Consider the following 26,687-nt stretch of genomic DNA (forward strand, 5'->3'; position numbering starts at 1 on the left):
TAGATGAGGATATTTGAATCTATGACCTCCTTCAAATACACAATTAATTTAAAGAGATTATAGTTCAATAGTCCATGTAATGTATTGTAAAGGTTCTAATAAAAAATTAAGGATATTTTTTTTACATTGATATTTTGGATGACACTCTATCGTCCATCATCAAAAATAAGATTAAAAATTAATAAAAAATTATAGAGATGGCTCCTTAAATAAGACACACAAACAAAATAGGAAATGAGAAAAAGACAAAAAAATATTATGATGCATTAGGGCCAACTTATCACATGTATAACAACAAAAACTTAGAGAGGACATACCTAAACCTATTTGGAAATTTTATGCAACAAAAATTATGTTAGCAATTGCATTATAATGTACTGTAAATAATAATTATGTATGAGTTATAGTGATTTCAGAGGTTAATAATTAAAAACTATCATTAATACTAATAATATTAATTGTACCTTGGTCATCCTCTTGAAATTGAACAATATCAAAACAACAAACAAGTACCTAAGATACAAAATCTTTATTGCACTGAATTGGAAAGCATTACTATTAATCACTAAATAAAATGATAATTTTGTAAATGTTTGTGAATTCTAGGATGTGAAAGAGATGATTAAAATGAATACATTGAATGTCTTTTGATACGAGCACATAATATTAAGTAGTTGACCAAAGTGGGTCTAGTTGACCAAATTTGAATTTTAAATTTATAATTATAACTAACATGTTCACAACCATGAGGTTGATTCTATCTCTGAACTTGTTCTAGAATGAAATAACATCTAGATCTAAGTGGTAGAATTTAAATTGAGGTAGCTGTATAGATAGATAGATAATAAAAAAACTACTTAACTTGAATGGATAAGTGTCTAAATGGTTCGGGTAGGACTAAATGTTTGTGTATGTGTGTGCTCATTAAGAGACTACAACAATGCACCCAGCTTTACACACTATAATATCATTAGACATTATATATATATTAAGAAATCAACTAACAATTTAAGAAATGATATGAATTAATAGGTATACAATTTACAAAATGATATTAATTATTAATGACAAATATCCACAACAGAGCTTTGACTCCAATTAAGAAATACAAAACAAATTTTTGAATGACCATATCTTTTAAAATGTCATAGATATACAATTTATGAAACGATACCAATTAATGGGTATACAATTTACACAATGATATTAATTATCAATGACAAATATGTGGAGTTTCACAACAGGGCTTTGACTCTAATTAAGAATTACAAAACAAATTTTTGAATGACCAAGGCTTTGACAAATATGTGGAGTTCCACAACAGGGCTTCTAAAATTTGATTTTTGAGGTTTTGCTTCTGTTTGCTCGTATGGACTGGCCTTTGGAGTTGATGTGTAGGTCATCAGCTATCTCACCGTTAGGAATGGAATGAAGAAAGATCCTCCATCGAGCAACTCTGTCATCCTTGTGACTGCTATTTTCACTTGATTTATTTAATTTCATCTTCTTGAAGATTCTCTGTCTGCTCAGTGATATGTTCTTCAAAAGCTACAGAAAGTGAGTTTACATGTCTATCTTATAGGATTTCCCCTGTTATAGTTGAATCTATAAGCAATTGAGATCTAGAAATGATTAGAATTCAACGATCTTTAGTTGGGAAATCAATTCCCTGTTTGGAAGAATCTTCCGAAATCGATTCATGCCAATACGTACATTCAGAATCTACTGTGATGGAGACTGGAAAACACTGAGAACTGTCCCAATTATCATCTTTTACATTTCTCCAGACTGTTTTTGACCATATGGGAGTTGGACATGATAGAGTCCAACTGTGAAGGCATCTCTTGAGCAACTGAAGAACAACTATCAGATGCAGTCTGCGGCCACCAAGGCAATGCTTAGTACACATGATCTTGAGGCTTTTGCATGAAACATTAAGTATAATTAGAAAAAGCACTCGATCCATGGTCCAGAAGTATAAAGATTATACTTTAAGTCTGCTTCCATAATTTACAATCTATATGTGCTTCTATAAGTCTGCTTGAGATATAACAGAAACTTAAACATGCTCGACGATATTCATCATGTAAAAGTTTGGGCAAGTGACCACCCATTCAAATGAAAAAAAAGTAAAAGCAATGATTATATTATAAATTGAAGCTTGTTTTCCATATTTTACTACAATGTCAATGCCAGATTCAATCAAAAATATGAGCAAGAATGAAATTGAACAGAGATTCTATAGCGCATCCTCTTCAGCATTAAATTGAATAACATAACGAGCATTGATTCTATTTATAGGTTTTTTTCTTAGAAAGTAATCAGGATCAATTGGCTGTACCTGTGAATTTTCTTCAGTTTCTACCGAGGCAGATATAATTTTGCTTTGTAAAAGCAAGTTCAGCACGTCTTTTTGGGATTCACACTGGCTTCTGATAAAGTGTCTATAAGGAGAAAAAAAAATTTAGTAATTCACCAGCAAATGAAACTAGCTCATTTGTCATAAATTTATGTGGCTATAACATATATATTTTCTAACGGAATAAGTTCAAAGAGAACAAAATACGCTGAATTAGGTCTCCTTATAGTAACTGTATATCTCAATTGTTAAGTCTTAAAGAAATGCATCGCTACATCAATACCTGTGTTAAATTTTGAATTAGAGAGAAAACATGAGAAGTAAAGCTTGCGTGCAACTTCTGGACAACATCTCTTTGCAGAATTGTTCTCAATGCATGCAATTCAGCCATCTCAACCTGAAAAAACACCAACACCCGTCAGCTTTTGAATTATGTAATTTTTGTCTTTTGGAAATGCAGAGCAATCCAAAACATACCTACAGATTTGAATCTACAAGGGTTTCCCGAAGATAATTGATGCAAGATTTCTGTACAGCACTTTAAATGTTTTCTTTGGAGTAGTGTTCATCTGTAGAATACTTGATAGCTAGAAATAATCTTGTCAAACTCATCACTGTTTACAGCAAGGGAGTTAATTTCTCGAAGAGGACCTCAGACGCTTCACTGGTTTCTTAACCATAAAGATTTTCAATATACTGTTGAAATTCTTGTGGAACGGCTTGCTCCAAAGACCCTTGAAAAATTACTATCCGGTTCCTGCTATATTCATCCAAGCAAACTTCATCTGCACTCACAAGAAGTAAAAGAAAAAACAAGTAGGTAAAGGTAACTAGAAAAATAAAATAAAAACATGCCATCATAATATCTGTTCAGAGATAGATAACCACTTAACCATATAATTGATACTTTCAATAGATTAAAGTCTAATATTCAGGAATTCATTGCACTTATATGTTAGTATATTAAGGTTTACATGCTAGGTAAGTTTATTCGGGTAACTAATGCTTTTATAAAGCCAATGGATTAGATATAATAAGTCATCTCAATGAATATAATGAAATTCGTATTTAATTTTATTTAGAATGCTCTTTAATTTTCCTGTTCAACGTTAGGATCAGCACAAAATAAGGTCTTTGTGCCTGTGTAAAAGTGTGAAACTCCTATTGCTGGGCGTGAAGAAGCATTTAAAAGCAAGTAAATCTGCAAAAAACAGAGATGTCTAGCGTGTGAGTATGAATGTAAGAGGTTACAATTCTCTGTGAAAATTTTGTTTTGTGATATAATTGCAGACTGCACAAAAGACGGTACATGGGCGTGTTGGATTTAGAGTTAAAGCTGAATTCAAAACTTTCTTTTAGATTTCATTTATGTAAGCCATAAATTATGTCAATTGAGCTGGGCAAAAGGCTCAATACTGCTGCTGTTTGGAGGTTTTAAAAGTTTGGAGAGGATTTGCTGAATGAAGCAAAAGAAAAAGCGTGGAAATAAGATCATATAAAAGCAAACATTTTGTTAAAATAGCTATGGCAATCAAACAAGACTAGTTTAAAAAAATAAAGCATTTTCTATATTCATCTCATGTCGAAATTACGTCAATGAAGAAGAGCACAAAACCCAAGGCAAAGTGAGATTTTCCATGCTGTCTTAAGCAATAAAAAGTCCTGAGAGGAGCAGATTTATTTTAATTTGATGTTAGCATTTCTGCAACCTTGGTGAGAAAAAAGGGCGCATAGAGGTAATTTTTTTTTTTTATTGATAAAAGGCATAGCTAGATTAATATATTGACTCAAATGAGAATTTACAGCATGAAACTTCAAATTTTCAAAAAAGTCCAGAGGGTCTAAAGACTGAAAATATGAAACTATGTCCCTGAATAAGGAAAGGAAAACCAACTCCAAAGCCCCCAAAAAATTTCCAGGCTCGGAGTGGATATAGAGTTTTACTTACATATGCATATCCTTATCAAACAACCTCATAAAGCGTTCAAAATTTTTATAAGTTTCAAGCTACGAAAATGAAAGCATAGCAGAATTTCAAAAAAAAGTTTTTATTTTAACAGAGAATTTAAAAAAACCAACTAAGGGCTCTGAGATAGCCTCAAAAAGGAAAAAACCCCAACTAAACACCTATCTGTTTAAGATTCCTCTTCTGGCATAGATGGAAGCATTGCAGCTCGGCCTCTTCTAGAACCTCTATGCGGAAGAGGACCCCTTCCATGAGCAGAAGTGCGACCGGAACCTCCACTACCACCTCGCCTGCTCTGAACCACTTGGGGGTCCTCTGCTTCTATTTTAGGAGGCAAGACACCATTAAGTCTGGCAAATTCTAAAAATTCTTCTTCCCTACCCAAATCTTCCGGATTATCTCCTAGAAAACGCCATTTTAGGAATCTGATGCCCATGCCTGCAAAGGTTTTGTGCTTTTGGAGGTCCTTGCCAGTAAGGTCAAGCAAAAATGGGTAGAATTTGATCAGCTCGCCCGGGACGTTGAAAATAATTCTCTCACTCGGCCGAGGAGCCCCAGAATCATGTCGCGCCTTGTTAAGGACCTCATGCAATTCAAGCAAGATGTCTTTAGGCAATAGTCTTTTGGTGAGGGTCCAAACTACTTGTTTGTCAAGATTTAGATCCATGAGGGAGGCGACAAACCAAGATGATATGTTGGTGTTGTCTCGGGGGTATTATTCCCTGCTAATATGCCCACTGCCAAGAATGAGCTTAACAGCTAGGATGATCGTTGGCTCGGGGAATAGGAGGAGCCTCTTCAACCTTAGGTCCATGATATTCCTGAAGGAGACTTGACGGGTGGAGGCCGAGAGAGAGAAGGGAGTGTCTGCACCAAAACATGAGATTGCTCTAGGGTAGACACTCATAATAAATCCAAACGGCTCCTCACCAGACATAGCTCCAAGAATTTGTAGCAGCTTGATCTTCTATGTATGCGATTGCAGAGATAAACTAGTTGATAATCTTGCAAAGGAAGCTGAATAAAAGCTAGAAGGCACTTTCTTTGACATGCATTAATGAGAAATGCCTTGCAATGAATTTGCCTACAAAGGTAGGAAAGGATATCTATCTAAAATAATTCCAAATCTCTCAGCTAAAAAGTTAATCTCTATCCAACGGACAACGCATGCCTTGTACTTAGAATGACGGTGCACTGCAGGCTGTAAGTTTCAATTCTTAAAGGTGGCGGAAAAGTTTGAATTAAAAAAATTAGTTGTTTCACCAATCTTTGGCATAAGAGTTAATGCCTGAGGAATAGAAGCAAGAAACCACTGCTGGGAAAGTTAGATTAACTCTCTGAAGGTTGACCTTGGGAACTACTGTTCTTCTCTCACCAAAGCAATGGAAGGCCATCTACTACAGATTTAAAAAATAAAGTCTGCCTCTGATAGTCTCTTTAGTGAATATTAGAAATACTATGTAGTTTAACCCTGGCAATTGTCGTCCTACTCCCACCAATGAAAAGAAATGCCTTCTGCTGCAGGTTTTGAGAGAGAATCTGCCTCTGTATTTGCTTCTTTGTAGATATGTTTAACCTCGTATTGCTCTAATATGACCAAATTGTCAATTATGCTATCCAGGATTGCCTGTAGCTGCCAGTTTGGGGTTTTCTTCAATTTATATGCATTGATTGTTATCTCTGAGTCTCCTTCTACTATGATGTTTTTTATCCCATGATTAAAGCAATCCAGTAGGCCTAGAAGCAAACCTTTGAGTTCTTCTATATTATTGGTATCCAGTGGCAATGGCTTGGCCATTTTTCAATAATTGACCCTGAATAATCTCTAACCACATATCCTATACCTGAAGGACCTGGGTTACCTTTGGAGGCTCCATCAAAGTTTAGTTTGAACCAACCCTGCTTAGGGGGGGACCATATAGCTTCCTTTCGAGCATTAGGTTTTTGCCCAAATGAAGGAGGAATCTTGATTCCTTTCCAGTTATTTCTTATTCTATCATCCCAAGAAGAGAAGATTTTGGAAAAATCTGTTGAGAAAGCTAGTTTGCAATTTACTATCTCAACAATTGAGGTTTCAATTGAGGTTAAAACTGATTCAAATCTCCTTGCTTTATTGTCAAAAAGTCTTCGATTCCTTTCTTTCCAAATTTCCCAAACAAGGCAGGAAGGATAAATTTCCAAAATCTGGCTTAAAGTGCTTTCCTTAGAAGGAAGAGGCCAGCATTAAAAAAGAGAGACTATATCATTAGGAAGGGCTGATATCCACCCCAATTTTGCACAAAGTCATCGCTAGCATTTTGAGGCAAAAGGGCAATTCAAGAGAAGGTGATCAATTGTTTCTGCATGGGCTTTGCACAAGATGCATCTCGAGGGCCCTTCATAGCCCATTTTAGTAAATCTTTCTGTAGTGAGAATCCTCTTTTTGAAGGCCAACTATGCAAAGATTCCTTCTTTTGGGATGATCTTAATGCTCCAAAAGAGCCTAATTGGAATATGTTGTTCCTCTTGATTCCCAAAGTTGACTAGAACCCTGTAGCCATCTTTAGCATTATATTGACCCGTTTTCAAACAAGCCCATATAAGAGTATCTTTTCCTCTTCTAGGATTAATATTTATTACTCTTATAAGGTCTAAAAGTTGAATGTGAATACGATACTCGTCGATATATGTGCAAGCTTCAAGAATTTTTACCATTAGAATCTTGTCTTGAATGTTTTCATTAGCTTAATAGAGGTTATATGTGCAATAGGTTGGTCTATCAACAACTTTTGGAGCTAGGCATACAGTAGATAATAGATATTACTACAATTTTATTTATTTATTATCTATAGTTTTGATTAATCATGTTAAGGATACTTTTAGGAACACCCTTTTGGGTCTAGTTGAGTCCAAAGTCAATAATTGATTATCCACTCAACAATTGTCCTTCCATCATTTACCCTTTATTGATGAGTTGATTCATTCGTCTTCATGAATGACGCTTCCCTAGACTTGAAGTGGATTGATTCCACTAAAAGAGTAAGAAACAATTTCAAGACCCAACATACCCTATTCTAAAGCTCCCATTTTGGCATAGGCTATAGACAAAGACTTACAAAGATTGTGGAATTTGGACCTACCCTTGCATTTTCTCAAAAAATCCCAATGCGTACTCAATTAACCCATTTTTTACATATACTACAATCATCATATTAATCCATGAGACTACATCTCTTTGAGGCATATTGTCAAACAATTTGATTGCCTTGTGTATTCATCAACATTTTTTTATATCAAAATGAATTAGTTATCCAATGACCTAGACCACACCACTTGGAGGTAGTAATCTCAAAAGGATGGTTCTGGGTGATGCCACAATAGGGGGTTACACTTTCACCCATGAACAAAAAATAAAGTTGGGAAAAAGAGTTTTAACAAGCACCTTCATACAAACATGTGTTCAAGTGAAGGATCTTTTTTTATCTTCGTACGAACAAGAAGCCTTCGTTGAAAGGGGGAAGGGGGTTCGAACAAAGGCGCCTCTAGGGGGGATCTTTGTTTGAATCCCCCTTGGCACTTATTTTTAAATATTAAAATGGGTTCATTCGAAGGGGGGTTAGAACGAACCCCCCTCATTTGAAAGGGGGGTTGTAACAAACCACCTAATTTTTGTAGAAACTTTTTACAAATTTTTGGCCTTTAAAGCTTTAGGTTGAAGATTCAAATGAAATCAACTTGACAAATCAAATTGCAAAATGATAGTCATCAAAACAAGCTTTCCAACAACTCTAATTTTAATATATTTTGATTTTATTATGATTTTTTTATTGCTCTACTAAACATAGGTTTTTCATTGAACATCAACTTCTTTGTTCTACACATGAAGAGGAAAAATAGTAGATTACCAAAAAAATCTGGAAAATATCTATGCAATCGGTATTGAAGTCCTTGATCCAACAAGGAAAAAGTTGAATTCCAATACATATAAAAAAAATTATCCTCCTAATAGTACACCTATGTCTAAATTGTAATTGGTTTGACTTCAAAAATTAATTAAAAAAAATCAATAAAGCATCACGAAACCATATGCATACATTAGATATTGTAGTTACAAATCTAATTTCGGAAAAGAAAAAAAAATTATCCTTCGTAGAAAAAAGTTATGTGGTTTATAGTACACATCACTCTTTAGAAATGGTGTTTACTCTCAATAACTAGTTATTGAAGGAGGTGGAAAAAATGCAATTTGATTCCAAAAAAAATTTTAAAATATATATTTGCAAATCTATAGACAAAGCATCACGAATCACTAGTTTGCATCATCTTCAAATTCCTCGCGGTTTAGCAAATATAGATGTTAGAAAGTGAAGATTTAGTTCAAAACGTTCATTTCAATATCAAGTTTGGCCAAAACGTGTAACCCACTATTGTGGGATCAAGGCCTTATAAACTTTGGTTGTGCTTCCTGCTTAACATATCATATAAAGTGTGTTTCAAACCTATAACCAATGTCTATATCTTTTAATTGTTTAAATTTTTAGTTTAAGTACAAGGACCTAAAACTTTATGGTAAAATATTGAGAAATTTTAGAGCAACCCAATCTAGTGGGGGCAACTCTTGGAGGACGGGGTGGTGGGCTTGGTTCCTAAATATGGTTACACTTCACCTTACTTCAAGGTGTCCCAATGGCATTCGTCTATGCATAGTCACCTCTATCTCTGGCCTATGGCCACTACAAGGGAGATCATACCTAGTGAGATTTAAACTTGGGTCTACGATGTGTAACTTCTTACTCATCATTATTAGACCCAAACTTGATAGGTTGCATTTTTTGACATTTCAAATACATATCTACAATGATATTTGCAATGACAATATTTGACAAATACCCATTTTAGTTACAATTTGATGAATGTTGATGCCTTTTGTTGATGATAGTTGGCCTTAGACTCATTTGCAAGAATCCTTTGGGATCCTATTTCCAAAATAAAATATGTTTTGTTATTGGCAAATAAAATGTATCATATTCTAGATTTACACTTAGCCCTTATATTTTCTCAAGAGTTTCCATTGCCTATTCAAGAAACACATTTTCACATATACTACAATCATTATAGTCCATGAGACCCATCTATTTGAGGCACATTGTCAAAAAATTTAATTTCATTGTGTATTCTTTGACAATTTTTGGGATCAAAGTGAATTACTAGCCTAACAACTTAGATCACACTATTTGGAAGTAATAATCTCGTAAGGATGGTTCTCAAAGATAAGACAACCCCCTATAAACTCTAGTTGTGTCTAAGATTCCTCACACTAAGCATAACATTGGAAGTGGCTTTCATAGATGTGACCATTGTTTATATCTTTCACCAACTCAATTCTTCGTTCTATACCCAAGTACCTAAAAATTTGGGGTAAATTCTCGAGTATATTTATGGCATTATATTATTAAATTAAGACTATGAAGTATTCGATACAAAAAAATATTTGTAGCTTTGTCTACAAAGTACTACACATAGTGACCTTGGAAAAGTATGTAGGGCTATGTGTGTATGTGTGTGTGTGATAGCATGTCTAGGTGCTATTACTAGCTCATACAACTTGGTAGAAAATACTTAAGATATTAAAAAAATGAATTCTAAGACCTAAAATTATGCTCAAAGGCATTGGATAGATTGTTTGAGGCATTGGATAGATTGTATTGGCATGAGTTTGTTGACAAAATCTCTAAACTCCTTAACTTAAATTTTATAGCCATTTACACATCAAACTATTAATATCTAATAAAAAATAATATAAATAATATCATTTAATAAAAACATAATTTATGGGTGATGTCTAACCAATAAAAGTAATTGATAATTGAAAAAAATTATCATGTTTGAATTTTATTTTTATTTGATTATTTTATATATGTTTTCATGTGTTGAATTATTTATTTTATTCCCATGGAAAATCATATTGAAAATTATAATGGTTCTTCAATTAAAAAAAAAAAGTTAAATAATATTGGTTTTGAGACCATTTTGTATGCATGCATATAAATGATAATTATATCAATAAATAACATTGAAGTGAAAATCAAAGTAAATGATTGATCTATTTTAAGTTTTAAAAACTTGTGTATGATTTCTATGTTTATTCTACTACTGAAAAACCAAAATAGATGTTTAATGTATAATTAATGTATATAATATCTTTGATATAATAGTTTTTTAGTAAAAATTAAAATAATTATTTAATAAATAATAAATATGATTAAAAAAATACTTTCCTTATGTTAATTTAAATGAATCAGAAGGTTATATATTTACAAACTTATTATTTCTAAATGTATGTAAAATTCACTTCAATGACAAATTTTTAAACTAGAACATTCTAATATATCAAAAAAAAATTATCTTAAAAGAAAAAATAAAAAATCTATTATATTACTAAAATAATTGTAAAATATAAAATCATTTAAATATTAAGATAATAGAGACAATAAAAACAAACCCATACATTTTTTTTATTACCCATGAAAAAATTACCCTAAATTACCTGTCAAAAAATTACCCTAAATCTAAGATTGGTCGTTGTTGTCCTTGTATGGCCTCTGCCCTATCTATTAACTCTGCTTTGTTCAATTAAAAAATCATTTACTCTCCCCTATTTCTAAAATCTCCAAACTTCCAAATTTGAGTGCATCTCTGAAAAGTAACTCATCACCAAATACAAATGCGTCAAATTCAAAAAAGAGTAAGTGTGTTATAGGAGAGGACCTAGGAGTTGTACACCCTAATTTTGGGCTTCTCGAAATCCTACGTAGAAATTTTAAATCACTCTGAATTTTTTACAGCAGCTTAATTGGCAAGTCCCCTGCCTATAACTAAGGTTCCGGGGCCACATCATCAAATATGATGCCACATCAGCAAGGTGTCCAAAACAGCCCAAAAAAAAGTGAGACCAATAGTTGAGAAAAAGGGCTCCAATACTTGTGCAGCTGATGTGGCATTGCATGATTGGTTACTTTTCACAACAAATGATATATTTCATTCAATTATTGGTACTAATCATACAACTATTGGTGCAATGTTGTACAAAAATTAGATATTAAATCAGCAAGTATGGGATATTAAATCAACAACTTCTTCTATCACAAGAATTGGAACGCGCGGTCCTTTCCCATCAACTGCGCGCCTTCTCTTAGCAGGTGTCGACGGCCAGTATTTGCAAGCACCAACGGCTCAGTATTCCCATCAAGTTTAAATGCTGCAGCTGTGATAGGTTGCCAATGGTATCAGGGAGGTTATTTAGATTTTTACACCCTGTCAAGCCTAATTCTTGCAACTGTGATAGGTTGCCAATGGTATCAGGAAGGTTACTTAAATTTGTACACCCTGTCAAGCCTAATTCCTGCAGCTGTGATAGGTTGCCAATGGTATCAGGGAGGTTATTTAAATCTGTACACCGTCCCAAGTCTAACTGTTGCAGCTGTGATAGGTTGCCAATGGTATCAGGGAGGTTATTTAAATTTGTACACCCTCCCAAGTCTAAATGTGCAGCTGTTATAGGTTGCCAATGGTATGAGGAGGTTATTTAAATGTGTACACCATCGCAAGCCTAAATGCTACATCTGTGATATGTTGCCAATGGTATCAGGGAGGTCATTTAAATCTGTACACCCTCCCAAGTCTAACTGTTGCAGCTGTGATAGGTTGCCAATGGTATCAGGGAGGTTATTTAAATCTGTTCACCTTCCTTTGAATTGAGTTTAAATTTCTGAATGAGATCATCGGTCACGCTTTCCAGTCCAACTGGGTGCTTGGCAACTTCTAACGGCACTTTGTCCAATGTCTTAATTACATCATTCACCACCGTCTTTACTAGCTGGGCTTCGAAGCTGCAAATTGACGATTTCATAAAAATTAAAAAAATCAAATTAATGCCCAAAATTGCAAAAATACTAACCATTATCCTCATTCTAGTTATAAGAAAGTCCCAAGAAAAGTTTGGAAAATAATAAAATATTATTGTATAGTTATCTTATTTTTTTTAAATAATAGTAAAAATATGATTTTCAGTTATTTTATTTATTATCATTTATTTTATCTTATAATTATTTTTTAGAATATTTAATTTATAATTTTATTAAAAATCAATTTTATTAATTTTAGATTTTTTAGATTTAGAGTTTTCCAGATTTCAAGTTAATTTAAAATTATTTAATTTAATTTATATAAATTAAAACTTAAAAATTATTTTGTATTACATTAAATATTTTTAACAATTATTCCTTTTGGAGCTTGTCCAGGCCGGTCTCAGAGCGAATTCAACTTTTGGAGCTTGTCCCTGGGCTGGTCATTGAACGAAATCCTCATATCTTGACCTTGTCCTTACCTTGTCCTTAGAGTGAATTCACCTCTTGTCCTTGAAAAGGTCTTTGAGTGAAAATAGGATATAGGTACTGTCCTTGAGAAGGACGATGAGCGAGCTTCTCCATTTTGTACTTGTCTTCTTAAGTGTGCGAATTCAAATTATAGGTCTTGTCCTTAGCAAGGTCTGATAGCGAAACCCATACTTTAGGTCCTGTCCTTGGGCTGGACACAAAGCGAAATGCATTTTGAACCTATCCTTAGGCCAGCCTCAGAGCGAAATTGATTATAGGTCTTGTCCTTAGGAAGGACTCAGAGCGAAATGTGTTGTTTGTCCTGTCCTTAAGGCGGTCATGGAGCGGATTCAATTGATTATAAGACTAAGGACTCAGAGCGAAATGTGTTGTTTGTCCTGTCCTTAAGGCGGTCATGGAGCGGATTCAATTGATTATAAGACTAAGGACTCACAGCGAAATGTGTTGTTTGTCCTGTCCTTAAGGCGGTCATGGAGCGGATTCAATTGATTATAAGACTAAGGACTCACAGCGAAATGTGTTGTTTGTCCTGTCCTTAAGGCGGTCATGGAGCGGATTCAATTGATTATAAGACTTGTCCTTGGAAAGGACATAAAGCGGATTGATAGAGAGTGCATTTTTCAAAGGGCTAACCAAAGTGAGTTTATAGGTCCTGTCCTTGAAGAGGACATGGAGCGAATTTTGATTATAGGACCTGTCCCTGAGGCGGTCATAGAGCGAAATATTCATTAAGAGCCTCGCCTTCATCATGGATAATCAACGAATAACATATAGGTCCTGTCCTTAGGTGGGGGCAGTGAGCGAATTAAGATTATAAGTCATGTCCCTAGCAGGGACACAAAGCGAATTGTTATATCAGTCTTGTCCTTAGACTGGTCACTAAGCGAACTTAATCACCTATAGGGCCTGTCCTTGAAGAGGACATTGAGCGAAGCCTTTGCCTTAAGTTTGATCATCAAACATATGAAGTGAATTCATAAAAATGCAATTTTCAAGAGGCTGGTCACCAAGCGAGTTTCACATAGGTCTTGTCCTTCGGAAGGGCAAAGAGCAAATTATACCCTATAGGGTCTGTCCTTAGGATGATCTAGGAGCGAAAACCTTACATTGAACCTTGAATCACATGAAACAATGTTTGGCGCCCAAAGTCTGTTCAAAATTTCGAATTCCAATGAAGGGAGTTCAAGATGAGAAGTCGGCCATCATAGAAGCTGTTTGTTATTTATTTTATATCTTTTTTTAGCAACTCGGCCTTTTGCCCAAAAGACGCATCTTTACCCTAAGTTGCATATATAAGAGAGGTTAAAAGATCATTTTAACATCAAATCGAAACACAATTCCTCTTTATAAGCGAAATTTAGCAGCAGGTCAGCGAACTTCACCAAACATCAACGAATTTCAACCAGTATATAAGGCAAACCCCACCATTAATTGAAGGCGAATTTTGTAATTTGAAGATCAAGAGGAAGCAAATTTGCTCAATAAAGAAGCATATCATACAGCGAATTCACCTTGGACAGCCCAGATTTGTATTAGGCATCAGACTTGCATTCCAAACAGTGATTTCATTAAGTAGTGTCAGTCATTCAATTGATAGGAAATCATCAAAATCAGAGGTAAGAACTGCATTTAAAATTAAAATCAGGTCTGATTAAAGGTTGAAGGGCATAATTCATTCAAGTTAGGATGCATAAGTAAGTTAGGCCAGTCTTATGAAGCATTCAATTATCGTTAAAATGTAGGGCTGGTTTAAATCAGTGCTTCATCTTCATTTCTAAGGTTTTGCAAGCTCAAAGTCATTAATCTTCAATATACTAATCAAAATACTAATACTAACTTGATCGCCTCTTATAGGTAAATCATGGCAGCACCTAAGGCCAGTGGATCATCATCAAGGCAAGCTCTAATCATAGAAGACCAAAGGAGTGATGATTTGGAGACCAAAATCACATCTCAATGGAGCAACATTGGAGACACAAACCTTGGCAATTTCGACATGAAGAAGTTTCGCGAGGCACCATACATTAGCAAACCATCACCTTTAGCTAAGAGGATAATTGAGAGCGGCATCATCAAGGCAGCCGGTTTCCCTCCTGCAGTTCGATGTCATGAATTGATGATCGAGTGTGCCAAGCATTATGATTCACACTCAAGGACGACCGTAGCGGAAGATGGAACTGTTCTTGCCTACCTGTCGGAGAGGGCCATAAGTGAAGCCTTCCATATACCAGAACATAGACAAATGATCTATAAAAGTCTAGAAGGAGCCAAGACAATTTATGAAGATGATCCTGACACATGCCTATCAGTCATCAATAGGGACTGGTTACAAAAGGGTAGACCTCGCCTTAACAAGATTCCCAATGGACCACATCGCATGGATTTTCAGGAAGAATTCAGAGATTTGATCACTTTACTTGGTCGAGTTGTGGGAGCCCCTCAAGCCTTTTGTTTTGACAAGTGGATGTTCCTTTTCATTCAAATCATTATTCGAGGAAAGGGAATGATTGATTGGGCAAGGATCATTAGTAATTGCCTAGATGTACAATTGAGAAGGTTGATTCCAACTAAGTCATTTCACATGAGATCGTATATCATATATTCTTTAGCAAGGAACTATGAATATGCAGGGCTACCACATAGAGGCCGAGTTGGAAGAGGGCCCGGAGAGATAAGGGTTTGTGATTCTTATGAGATATTGCATCATCCACCTAAACAGCATTATAAATTGGTCAATGATACTTTCACGATGCATATCACCAGGACCTTACAAGGAGGAATTCATCAAAGGTTGTCTCAGGATGCACAAGACCTAATCAAGCAATATGGGGCGTGGTTTATTCAATTTCCTAAGTTCACATATATAAGAATCCAAGGCTGTCCTTCTCCTCCCCTGATGTTGCCACGATATCCCATGGATAGAATAGTATTTCTTGAGGTGGCAAGGCAATTGTTAGCATGTACTAAATTCTTAAGGTACAAACATGGAGCTGTCATCACTAACTCCATTTCACTCGGAAATTCAATAGAAGTTTGTCCTTCACTTCGAGCAGCTGAAAGTGCTGAGCTAGAACTATCTCTCTATTTATCCACATCATTTGCTTTTAGAGAAAATTTTGATCCTCATGGTAATGTTAAAGAGATGGCCGGGAGAAAGTACATGCATGTGTCCCAAGTTGAAGACTTTTGGATGAATGCACAAGATGACTTTGAGATAGGGAAGAGGATGCACTCTCGGATGCCTCTTGATCTAATCAGAAATTGCAAGATATATAGAGTGGCCGACCAAGCACAAGATAGTGGCCGATACATCCAATCTACCTATGAGAAAGCCGACAAAGGAATAAAAATTAATTGGGATGAACAGGAAGTCACAGATCTAAGGGAATTGATGGATCCTATTTTAGCTTGCACACGAAGATGGGTAGATATTCAACATCAAAAGATGAAGGAGCAAGATGTGATCATGACTTTCAACTTAGAGACAAGGGTGGAAGAAGAGGAAAGGTTAAGTGTGAGTGAGAATACTTCACACTCAAAAGGATCAAAGAGAAAGAATGATCAAGGAAAGAAGGAAACTTCCAAGAAGAAGTAAAAGACAAATCCTGATCAAGCTCCCCGCGTTTCTTCTAGGCATGAGAAAGAGGATCAAGGTGAGGATCAAAGAATAAATGAGGATGTAGTCTATGAAGTGAATGAATCGATAGAGTCAACCATACAGAATGACAAGAATGATAAGCAAGAACAAGGAAGAATGTCTCAAGACTCATCACACCCAGCCTTTCATATTCAGATTCGTAATGATGAAGAACAAGAGGATAATAATGAAGTAACTTCTCCTACTAGAATTAAACCTCCACCTGAAGAAGTACAAGTGAGAGAAGGAAGATCCTCCATTCCCGAATGGCTTAAAGAAAGGCTTACCAAAGAAGTGATAGAAGAAGAACAACAACAAGCATTTGATTTAGATAGTTTTTTAAATGGATCTCAAGAGGTCATTAAGAAAAGGAAAGCTCCAAAAATGTCTAAGATAATAAGGGATGATACAAGTTCCAGAAGGATAGAGATTGACACTCCTACTGCAGATAAGTATGAAGATGAAATCTTGGTAGAGGAATATGATTTGGAGACATTCAACTTGGGTCCACTCACTTCTGAGCAAGTCATGGAGGAAGCCACTAAGTCTGTAAAAGCAGTAAATGAGAAGCTAAAACCCGAAATTGAAAAGAACAAAAGATTGGAGAAAGAGGTACGTGCTTGGAGGAGCTATATTTATCAGCTTCAGCAGCCTTTGAGACATCAAAGTTAGGCAACCACCCCACCTCCTCTGCTTTCTATCGAATCAGTTGATCGCATGGAGAAAATGAGAAATTCAGCACAACTTCTAGAGGCTTGGATCAACAAATCTCTCACAACGGCCAATGAGTTTGTAAGGAATTCATAATCTCATGATGACAGTTGATGCCTTCGTTCATACTAAGGACGTCACCATTCCCGTTTTGCAAACAATAAGGAAGGCACCTAGACAATGATGGCACAAGAGGGGATAATCAGGAAGGAATCAACTCCTAATCTTTTACAATGGTCAACCTTGCTTCAAATAAAGAAACTCTTTTCTGAAGATGTGAGTAATAGATGTAACCAAGTGGAAGATACTATCCATCCTATTCATGATAAGATCATTGAGATAATGTGTATCATTCTTGACAAAAGAATGGAAATTGAAGCAGATGTGGACATTCGAGAATTAGAAAAAAGGATAAAGATTATCTTTCAAAGAGAAGATGGATTGATCACAAAAAGACAGTTGGATCTTATGCATACCACTATGTTTCATATTGATAAAACAAAAGAACTTGAGCATGGATGGGAGGTCTCACTTCTTACAGCCTTTGATGAGGTGATTCACTTAGATGAGCGTATGAAGAATCTACTTGAGATTCCTATTTCTGAAATTGAAAGCATGACATCTAGATTCATTGAATATGCCAAGAAGGAGAAAGAGAAAGGAAATAAAATTCTAGAAGAAAGTTTGTTATGATTTCATTTGGCATGTCGCATTCCTATTGGTAGATGTTTCCTCGATTTCCTGTGTCAACATGTGTTATTTTCTCATTGGTTGATTCATGATAATGATTATCCAATTAGCGTTTTCATTTATGTCAAACCCTAATTCGGGTTTAGGTGGCAAAATTCTAGCCCTTGATCTGCATTTGATCTTGGCCCTTCATTGTATCTGGAAGCTCTATATAAGCTCCATTCATTTCATTTGTAAGGGGTTAATAAAAAAGAGAGAGAGCAGTTAATAATTAGCAATTGATAGTTATAGTGAGAGAGCAATAATAGCAAGAGTTAGACTTGACGGATTGTTGTTATTTGGGTCATTGGATTAATGAAACATTGAAGTTATGGTGTTTTACTCAATTCTTGAAGCTCATTACATGGTTCTTCTATCTTCTCAAGCTAATCTTTTGATGATAATTCTAGTTTAGATTGCATGGTGGAATGTTACATTTGATGCATTGTGAAGCTCATTATCCATACCACTAGCTTTCTTACTGATTGTAAGCGAGCCTTGTGTGGTCAACTGGAGCATTTGAAGTCTTTTAAGTTCGATCATTATTTAACCCTCGATATGCATTAAATTGATGGTGTCTATGGTTGATAGTGATTTGAAAACCTTAAAACATCCCTAGAAGATTGCATTAGTTTTGGCAAAGTTGTTCGTGCATGGCAATGCTATAACTAGTTGAGTTTCACTTGTATTATCCCCTCATAGTTGAGTTTCACTTGTATTATCCCCTCATCCATTCATGCTAGAGTAGTTTAGGATTCCCTCTAAACCCTCACTTTTTGCCCTTTTTTGGTAATCATTTAGTAGTTTTAGGAAGAAACCTCATCACATACCATTTGCTAATCAATTGTTGAGTCTTTTCAAACCATAAATGCCCTTTGATGAAACAGTAAACACAACGACCACTAGTGCTTATCCACACATAGAGACCCTACATATAATAACCTTGGAGTTACCTCAATTGATCCTTAAGCGAATCTTCAGCATTTGGGGAACTTTGTTCAAGAGAGGATAGGATGCCTTTGGGTATTTTATTCTGAGTTTGGTTGTGCCTAAAAACACATCAACAAGAAGTTGCATAGTTAACATGACTCGGGAGAATATCAGCCACTCATAAAAATCCAATGTCTCTATTTTTATCCATTCTTTTATTATGCACCATATTTTGGATTGAAAATTCTAGTGTTCCACGGAAATGCGTCGCCCAAACCCAAATCCCCCAAAAACCTTCCCCAAAACTTAGGTCCTTTATCCTCCATCTCCAAAACCCATCCCCCGTCTCTCCAAAACCCATCCCCCATCTCCCCGTCCCCAATGGTCGTGGAACATTGGTTGAAACCTCTTGGTGTCCCTAATAATATGATGTTCTAGAATGAAAAACTGTGGGCTTCAAAACTTCTGACCCTATCTTTTCTACCACTTTACTGCACCCAAGTAGAATCCAGGCTCATTTGAAAGGTCAAATATGTCAATTGCACCTTCTTCCACCACAGAATCAAAGTTATTTTCTTTAATTTATTACAGGATATATCGGATAGGGAAGCACAAATTTGAAATGATCCCACTTGAAAAACAAGTTTCTGTTGATGTAAGTAATGCAATATTTTGATCTTGATTTCCTCCGAAGCCAACTTGACATTTTGCAAGTTGTTCTCTCTGCTTGTATAGTCTAGGCTGTGCACAGAGAATGGTAAGAGCTCATCCAAACCATAAGAGGAATTAACATGCTAAGAAAGCCTTCTGTTGGCAATATTGCTATTGTTGGCTATGGTGGCGTGGCTCATTTTCATGGCATAATTGCCAACGATTCTAGTCTGCCAAGCAGATGCTGGGTAATCCAATGATGAGTCATAGTTAGTGGGCTCATCAAACATTTAATTGCAATTACCTCAAGTCAGTAAACAGTTTTGTAGTATTTACAGTTCCAAAACTTAATGACTTTTGCATCCGAGAACTCTGCATATGGGGAATTGAAATAAACATTTCAGATTAGGGAAGAAGTTTAAAGTTTACAATTCTCAAAATGAAGACAACAGTGTACAAGCTCTCAAAGTAAAGATTTGACAAAGTATCTCTATGTAAGAGGCATACACATTTCTTTCTCGATTCATTGATCAATAGAGATTTTACATACATATATGTACATGTACACATCTATTGCAAATATGGTTAACCTTTATTCTATGAATTGAGCATAGATAAATATGAATTATTAAAAGTTTTAAGAGTTTAATTTTTTTCTAGATGTTTGCCTATCATATATTTAGTTAATCATGGGTATTTCTTTTTATTTAAGTACTTCTAAACAGTTTGATAGCATGTCATTAGCCTTTTGGCTTTACATTATACCTTGCACTGTTAACTGTTATGTAAAATTAACAAAGGTTTCCTTAAACATCTTGCTCCTGTACATGGTTAGAAATCAAGTATGGATCTATAATATGCTGGTTCATCTTTCCATGATATTATGAATATTCTTTTGTTAAATGACACACAATAGTGCTTCTTTTCCCACTATACATCTAATTATTTTGTTTTAAGTGGAAGATATCCCACAAAATAACTATTATGGACCATTGTAACATTCATTGTCATCCATGCAATGGTATCTTTATTCATTTGGCAAATGAACATAACATTTGCACAAAGAAAGGTTTTATGATCACAACATACGACAAGATAGTTACACCCATCTAAATATTTATTTCAATCAATTAATGGTGTCCTTATTTCTACTGTCATGCCAAACCAATTTAGAAGGAATAGTAGCTCTTTTAACAGCAAATTTGGGAAGAGGAAGATGCTTATTTCTACTGTCATTCACCACCAATTTAGAAGGAATACTAGCTCTTTTAATACCAAATTCGGGAAGAGGAAATGATGCCAGCACTCCATACAAGGGCCGACCTAGGTTAAAGAATACAATTATTAGCAAAACAGTGGCCAACCAAGGATAATAAACATCCTTCGTTCAAAAGGGCCAACCAAAATTAAAAGAATATAATTAGCTAGAGGGCTGACCGAGAAGTAGGCAAACTAATTAAAGTTTAAAGGCAGCGATTACAACTCATAAGCAGCACTTCAACGTTGAAGAGAAAGTCATGACTCTTGGAAAGTAGGTCTCTATTCAAAGAGATGTGACTTCACCTAGATATGCAAATATATAAAGGAAGTCATTTTATTTAAGATACACAAGTATAAATAAATATTATCATCAGCAATAAAATATTGTACGGAAGTTTAAGAATAGAAATATATTATAAATATATAGATGCATAGTATACCTTGCAGAAATTAATTGTTTATAGTAAGTAATTTAATTGCATTTTTTTTTAAGAATAATTAATAGAAAATTCATATAGTCAATTGGATTTAAATTTATTAGAAATAGCTTGCAAATAGGAAGGATAACTGGCCTTTCAAGTTTACAAGAGGTAAAGAATCAACCATTCCTTCATCAAATACACTACCCTAAGATGTAATTCTCGTGGGTTGGGAGGTATATGACTACTCTTGAGCTTGGCGAGGAAGGCAATCTTCATGCTTCTTATCAAGCATGCCGCCCTGAGATGGATGTATGGAAGATCCCAACATGCTCATGGGTTAAGAGGCAAGTGAGTGCTCCTGGGCTTGAGGGATGCAAATGAGTGCTCCTACACTTGAGGGACTTTCAAGTATTCTACATGCAACCCTCATGGGCTGAGAGGCATATGATTGCTCCTAGGCTTGAGGGTCCTCCCAAGTACACCATCTTGAGATGGATGGGCAAGGATCGACCCATGCTCTCGCAATACAAGGACAACCATCCTTGAGATTGAGGTTTGCAAATATTTCTAACAAATTTCTAATATAGTTACTACAAGAATATGCCTTGGAATAACTATTAATGCTATTAATATAAATTGAATTAAATATGGATGATGTCGATATGTACACGTATGTTATCATGAAATCTTGATATTTATGTTAATGCTTTAGATGTTATCATATGTTCTTATTTCTTAATGATTGATATTGTTGTAGGACCTAAGCCAAGACTATTTTTAATTATCTTCTTAGACTTAAATGGAAATTGTTATCCTAGGGCAAAAATAGGAAGACCCCAAGAAGGGACGTTATAGCTACAATTGCCTCTTCAAGTTGGTGAAGTTTTATTTCATATTTTTCCATCTTCTAATAGGTTTTCCATGTTACTAGAAAGGCCTTCGTTACAATAATTAATGCGGTTCCTTCTATGTACATCAATATTTCAAGTAAAGTATGAGATAGAATTTTGAGAGTAGGGATTGATGCATATGTACCTATTTTTTTAAGTCAAGTCATTTCACATTTAATAATTATATAGAAACTCTAACTGAAGTTATTTGTGATCATAAGGACAAGGACCCTTAAATGGCAAATCTTGGTGAAGTTTCTGAGCATGAGCACAAAGATCAATTCAAAAGTTATATAATATGTATTATAAAAAAGGAATTAGGAAAAAATTCAAAAATAAGATAAGGGGCATATAAATCCATCTTCATTGCCTCAAGACTTCTCTGGAATAAAGATTAACCTACAATTCTTGTCCTAAAAGAAGCAAAAGTAAGCTATTTATCACCCTTCATATATAAATATACAAAGCGAATAAGAATTCATCCCTATCCACAAATGAACAAGAAGGTAAGATTTAGAGCTTTCATGCTCTAAATCTTAAAAGTGGAAGAGCAATGGGTAATTAAAGTTGCCCAACCCATTCCTCACATAGTTACACATCATATTGATCTTCAATTACTTAAGAATTGTTACAAACCACACTATTGGGATGAAAAGAAATTATTTAAATATGATACTTTGAATAATTAAATTGGTTGAGATTTAGAGCCTTCATGCTCTACATATTTATAATTACATCATTTAGGTGGTGTCTTCCACTTGGAATGGCACATCTCCTTTGAGGTATAGGCCACTATTCTACTATGTTGATGAGATATACTTCAATGATTAGTCTATATGATTTCAAAGCTTATAATTATTCTTGTTGATCAAATGTTTTACTGATCTGATATTTTCCTATGCTGCTTATTGATCCTTCATGATTGCCATTCTCAGACTTTGATCCTCCATGATAAGCCATATGATTTCAATACTTGCAATTATTCTTGTTGATCATATGCTTTACTACCACAATATTTTTCTATGATATTTAATTGATCCTCCATGATTGCCATGCTTATTCACATTAGACATAATTTACAAATCATTTTATGTTACTACATTTTAGGATGATAATATTTCCCTAAAAGTGTTTTTTAAGAAATAAATATCTCACAATTATATGTTCTTATGTAATCCATATTTAGCATTCAAAGTACTTCTATCTTACTAAATTTTGGATTGACATTATATATGTTATCATGATCATACATATAAGAGCACTAAATTTCTTTTCTTTTAATTGTGGTTATGACAACCATCACACAATTGAATTTAACTTAAAAATTCTTGAACAACTCTTTATGTATTTGAAAATTTTAACTTACATACAATTTTCAATCTAATTTAAATCTATATTACTTGACATTATATTAACCCCTATACATAATGTTAAAGAAACATTTAGAAATTCAACTGTTTCTTAAAAAAACCACTCCATAATAAAATGGAAGAATAAATGTCATCTAGAATAGAAGAATAAATGTCATCTAGTATAGAAAAGCACAGAGAGAGAGAGAGGGGTCCGTTACTTACCCTCCAGTCAAATCCATGGACCACCCGGAGCGCGAACAGATCTTTTCAAGGGCATCCTTCCATCCGTCGATCTCTTCTCTTGGGTATCGAACTGAATGCCCATAAAGTTTTAGGCATGGACAAATCTGTTGAAGACCATACTTCCACCACTCAATCTCTTCTCTTTGGATTTGATCGGAATGGCTATAATGTTTTACAAATACTTGCTTCTACGGACTGGAGTTGCCTAGAGGATATCTAACGTGAGTTGGACCCACGCAATAAAAGAGAGGAATGATGAAACCCTTGGTCTTCACCATTGTGGCCGCCTCATTGAGACACCATGTAGACTCAGCATAGCCTCTCGAAAATACAGGGATGAGTACAGCGCTGCTCTCAATTGCTCTTTCCAAGCTCGGCCAAATCAGATCTCCCTTTTCCAATTTGTCGTCGTCCTTGTAAACATGGAGTCCGGCAGCAGTGAGAGCTTGATAGAGATGATCCACCAGATTCTTTCTCACATCTTCTCCCCTGAAACTCAGAAACACATGGTATTCCTTATCGCTTTGAAAAGGAATTTTGGTTGTGGGAGGGGCGTATTCTTCCATCTTGTTAAGAGTTGCAACTGAAAAGAATTGCAGGAGGATTGAACCCAAACACTCCTGTCACAGAACTTGAACTCCTCTCACAGAACTCTCTAATGTACAAAGCCAACAGAAGCTGTACATGTAAAAAAGAGATTCCCAACTTTACAGCTGTTTCCAATTCAATAGCGTCTAGTTTTTATTATTATTATATATCGCACCAGTCATGTTAACATCTTGTCATATACTGCGAGTGACAAAAGTTGTGAATTCATTTAGTGGCCGGCAATATCTTTAAAGAAAATATATTGTCACTCGTTCAGTGAGGGCAATGTCTTATTTCTTCACATGCTCAAGGATGTGTCTATTTTGGCTCCAAAAGTGACCTGACATACCAATGACATGCATCGACATACATGTTTAAGACATGCATACCATGCCAATTTGGCGCACGCACCGAACCCAGGGAAAATGACGTGGAGTTGCTTGGATTCGGCTGTTTCAAACGTCGAGGCCCACGTGAAACTACGTGGACATGTCGGAGGACGGCAAATCGTGGGCCGCGGCTCGCGCCAATGTGTTGTGCGTAACACGCACATTAAAAGCCATAGAAAACAAACATCTGGCGGCAAGTGTTGATGACAGCATTCGGATGCCAAAATGGCGGGAAAAAGAGGGTGCGGGCTTCTAAACCGCTACTGACAGGTGGGTCCTTACTCAGTCAATCCGTCAATCGCAGCCATTCAGTGAAAAATCGACCATGTAGAACGCGCCACTAACACGCGTGTTATAAAAACCGTAGTACGCCCTGTATTGTTTCAGCAGAAAACCGACGCCATTTTATGCGGCCTCATGTGGAAAAAATCATAGTCGTTCATTGAAAAATGGACGATGTAGAACCTACGCGTGTTAAGTGAACCATACGACGCGTCCTCTCGCCATTTTCTACGTGTTGTGGAAAAAAGGAAGAATAAAGGGACTAATGCGCGATTAAAGAAAGTGTCCAAAGCCCTCATTGTTGAAGTGTTTTGCTGTTTTTTAAGGCAAAGAAGGGTTTCAAGAAGGAGGCAGCAAGGACTTACTTTTCAAGGGCAGTCTGCGTTCATTTGTGAAGGTTAACAGGTATGTTGAGTAGCCATTTTTTCTAGTTGTATACAGTTGGAAAATTTGCATGTTTTATTGTTTTGTTGAGTAGCCGTTCTTTTAGATTTGTATACGTAGTGCGAAAATTTTATTGTTTTGTTTTGCTTTGGTTATTCTTGTTTTGCTGTAACTTGAAATTATTCACGTTAGGGTTAGATATAGGGTTGGACGCATGTTTGCTGGTTGCAAAAAGCCGTTGTAAAACGCGTATTAGTATCTGTGTACTGCCTTTTTGGTGGGTGTTTGGTGTCTGTTAGTATCTCTGTACTGTCGTTTTGGTCTGTCATTTCTGTTGCACTTTTCGGTATGAGTCTTACCGATAGCCTCATCAGTTATCGGCAAGACAATATTTTGCTTTTGCCGCTTCTCCGATGTAACCGTCGTTGCCTTATTAATTTAATCAGCGAGAGTAAGCCGATAGGTCCGACCTTGGATTTCCATGCATTGTTATCGGTTATGTCGCTTCTCTGATGGATTTCCATGCGTTGTTAGTCGCACAATAGTCGCGGCCTTGCCGACTCTGTCGTACGCACTGAGTAACACGCGATTACACGTGTTAGTCCTTGGGTGATTAACAATTAACAGTAATATTGAAATTATCTTCAAATGATTCAAATGAATATGTAGAAATACCCATATAAATTTGTAGTTAATTTTACACAAGGTTTTTGTCTTCTTTTTTTAATGTGATTTACTATTTATTGCATAAAATAGTCTAAAATAACAAAAAAAAGTTTGTTTTGGAGCTATGGCCGAACGCGTAACCTATTTTGCAATTAACGGCTGCGATTGAGTAACCTATCGCTAACACGTTGTTTTTAGTCCCTCTTTCCCTCCCGATAGCCGAAACATAGTCCAATATGTCCCATCGGGTATCGACATAGTTCAATTTATGTCCCTCCAATGCCTTGATGATCTCAATATACCAGTCCGCATTGTGACTAAGACCCCGCGTTATCGGCATAAATCACCCCGAAGAACTCCTAGCAACTCTCCATCCGCCTTAATAGTCCTATCGGGACTCGGCATAGCATAAAATTTCTTCTTCCAATGTCCCGATGAGTCCTAATGCATGTTTACTTTATCAGTATAATTTACACCGATATCCTCGCAGGTGCTTTTATCTTCATCGGGGGTCGGAATAGCCTTTTTCTATTCCTCCCAAAGTCCCGATCAGTCTTCGATGCACTTTTAGGCTTTATGCTTCTGAGTTTGTTTTATCGGTATAGGTAATACTGATGGTTCTGCCTTCCCGATTCTCCATGTCATCGAGGATCGATATAACTATTTTTGCACTATCCCGATATGGTAAATTTGAAAAACCCTAAACCTTCAAATAGATAGTATGGATTGACTAACACACGTGTGAGTCTCACGTTTTACACCGTCGATTTTGCAGTTAACGGTTGCGATTGTCTAACCTCTCACTAACACATTGTACAATAGGTCTGTTTTGGAGCTAGAATCGTCGTCCCTT

At 35.6% G+C, this 26,687-nt stretch overlaps 1 long non-coding RNA gene across 2 annotated transcripts; it reads right to left on the reverse strand.

Moving 5' to 3' along the window:
* Window positions 1-1,185: 1,185 nt before the first annotated feature.
* Window positions 1,186-24,159, reverse strand: LOC131057517 (uncharacterized). Of its 2 annotated transcripts, none has more exons than XR_009359050.1 (5): window positions 23,505-24,159; window positions 2,837-3,144; window positions 2,643-2,756; window positions 2,342-2,444; window positions 1,186-1,919 (listed from the first exon to the last, which is right to left on the reverse strand). It is a non-coding gene; the product is annotated as an uncharacterized LOC131057517 (long non-coding RNA). The 2 variants fall into 2 exon arrangements; XR_009108983.2 differs by having other exon boundaries at window positions 1,186-1,877; window positions 23,505-24,157.
* Window positions 24,160-26,687: the final 2,528 nt, after the last annotated feature.

The sequence above is a fragment of the Cryptomeria japonica genome, chromosome 10 (genome assembly GCF_030272615.1).
Source record: "Cryptomeria japonica chromosome 10, Sugi_1.0, whole genome shotgun sequence".
Classification (NCBI taxonomy): Eukaryota; Viridiplantae; Streptophyta; class Pinopsida; order Cupressales; family Cupressaceae; genus Cryptomeria; species Cryptomeria japonica.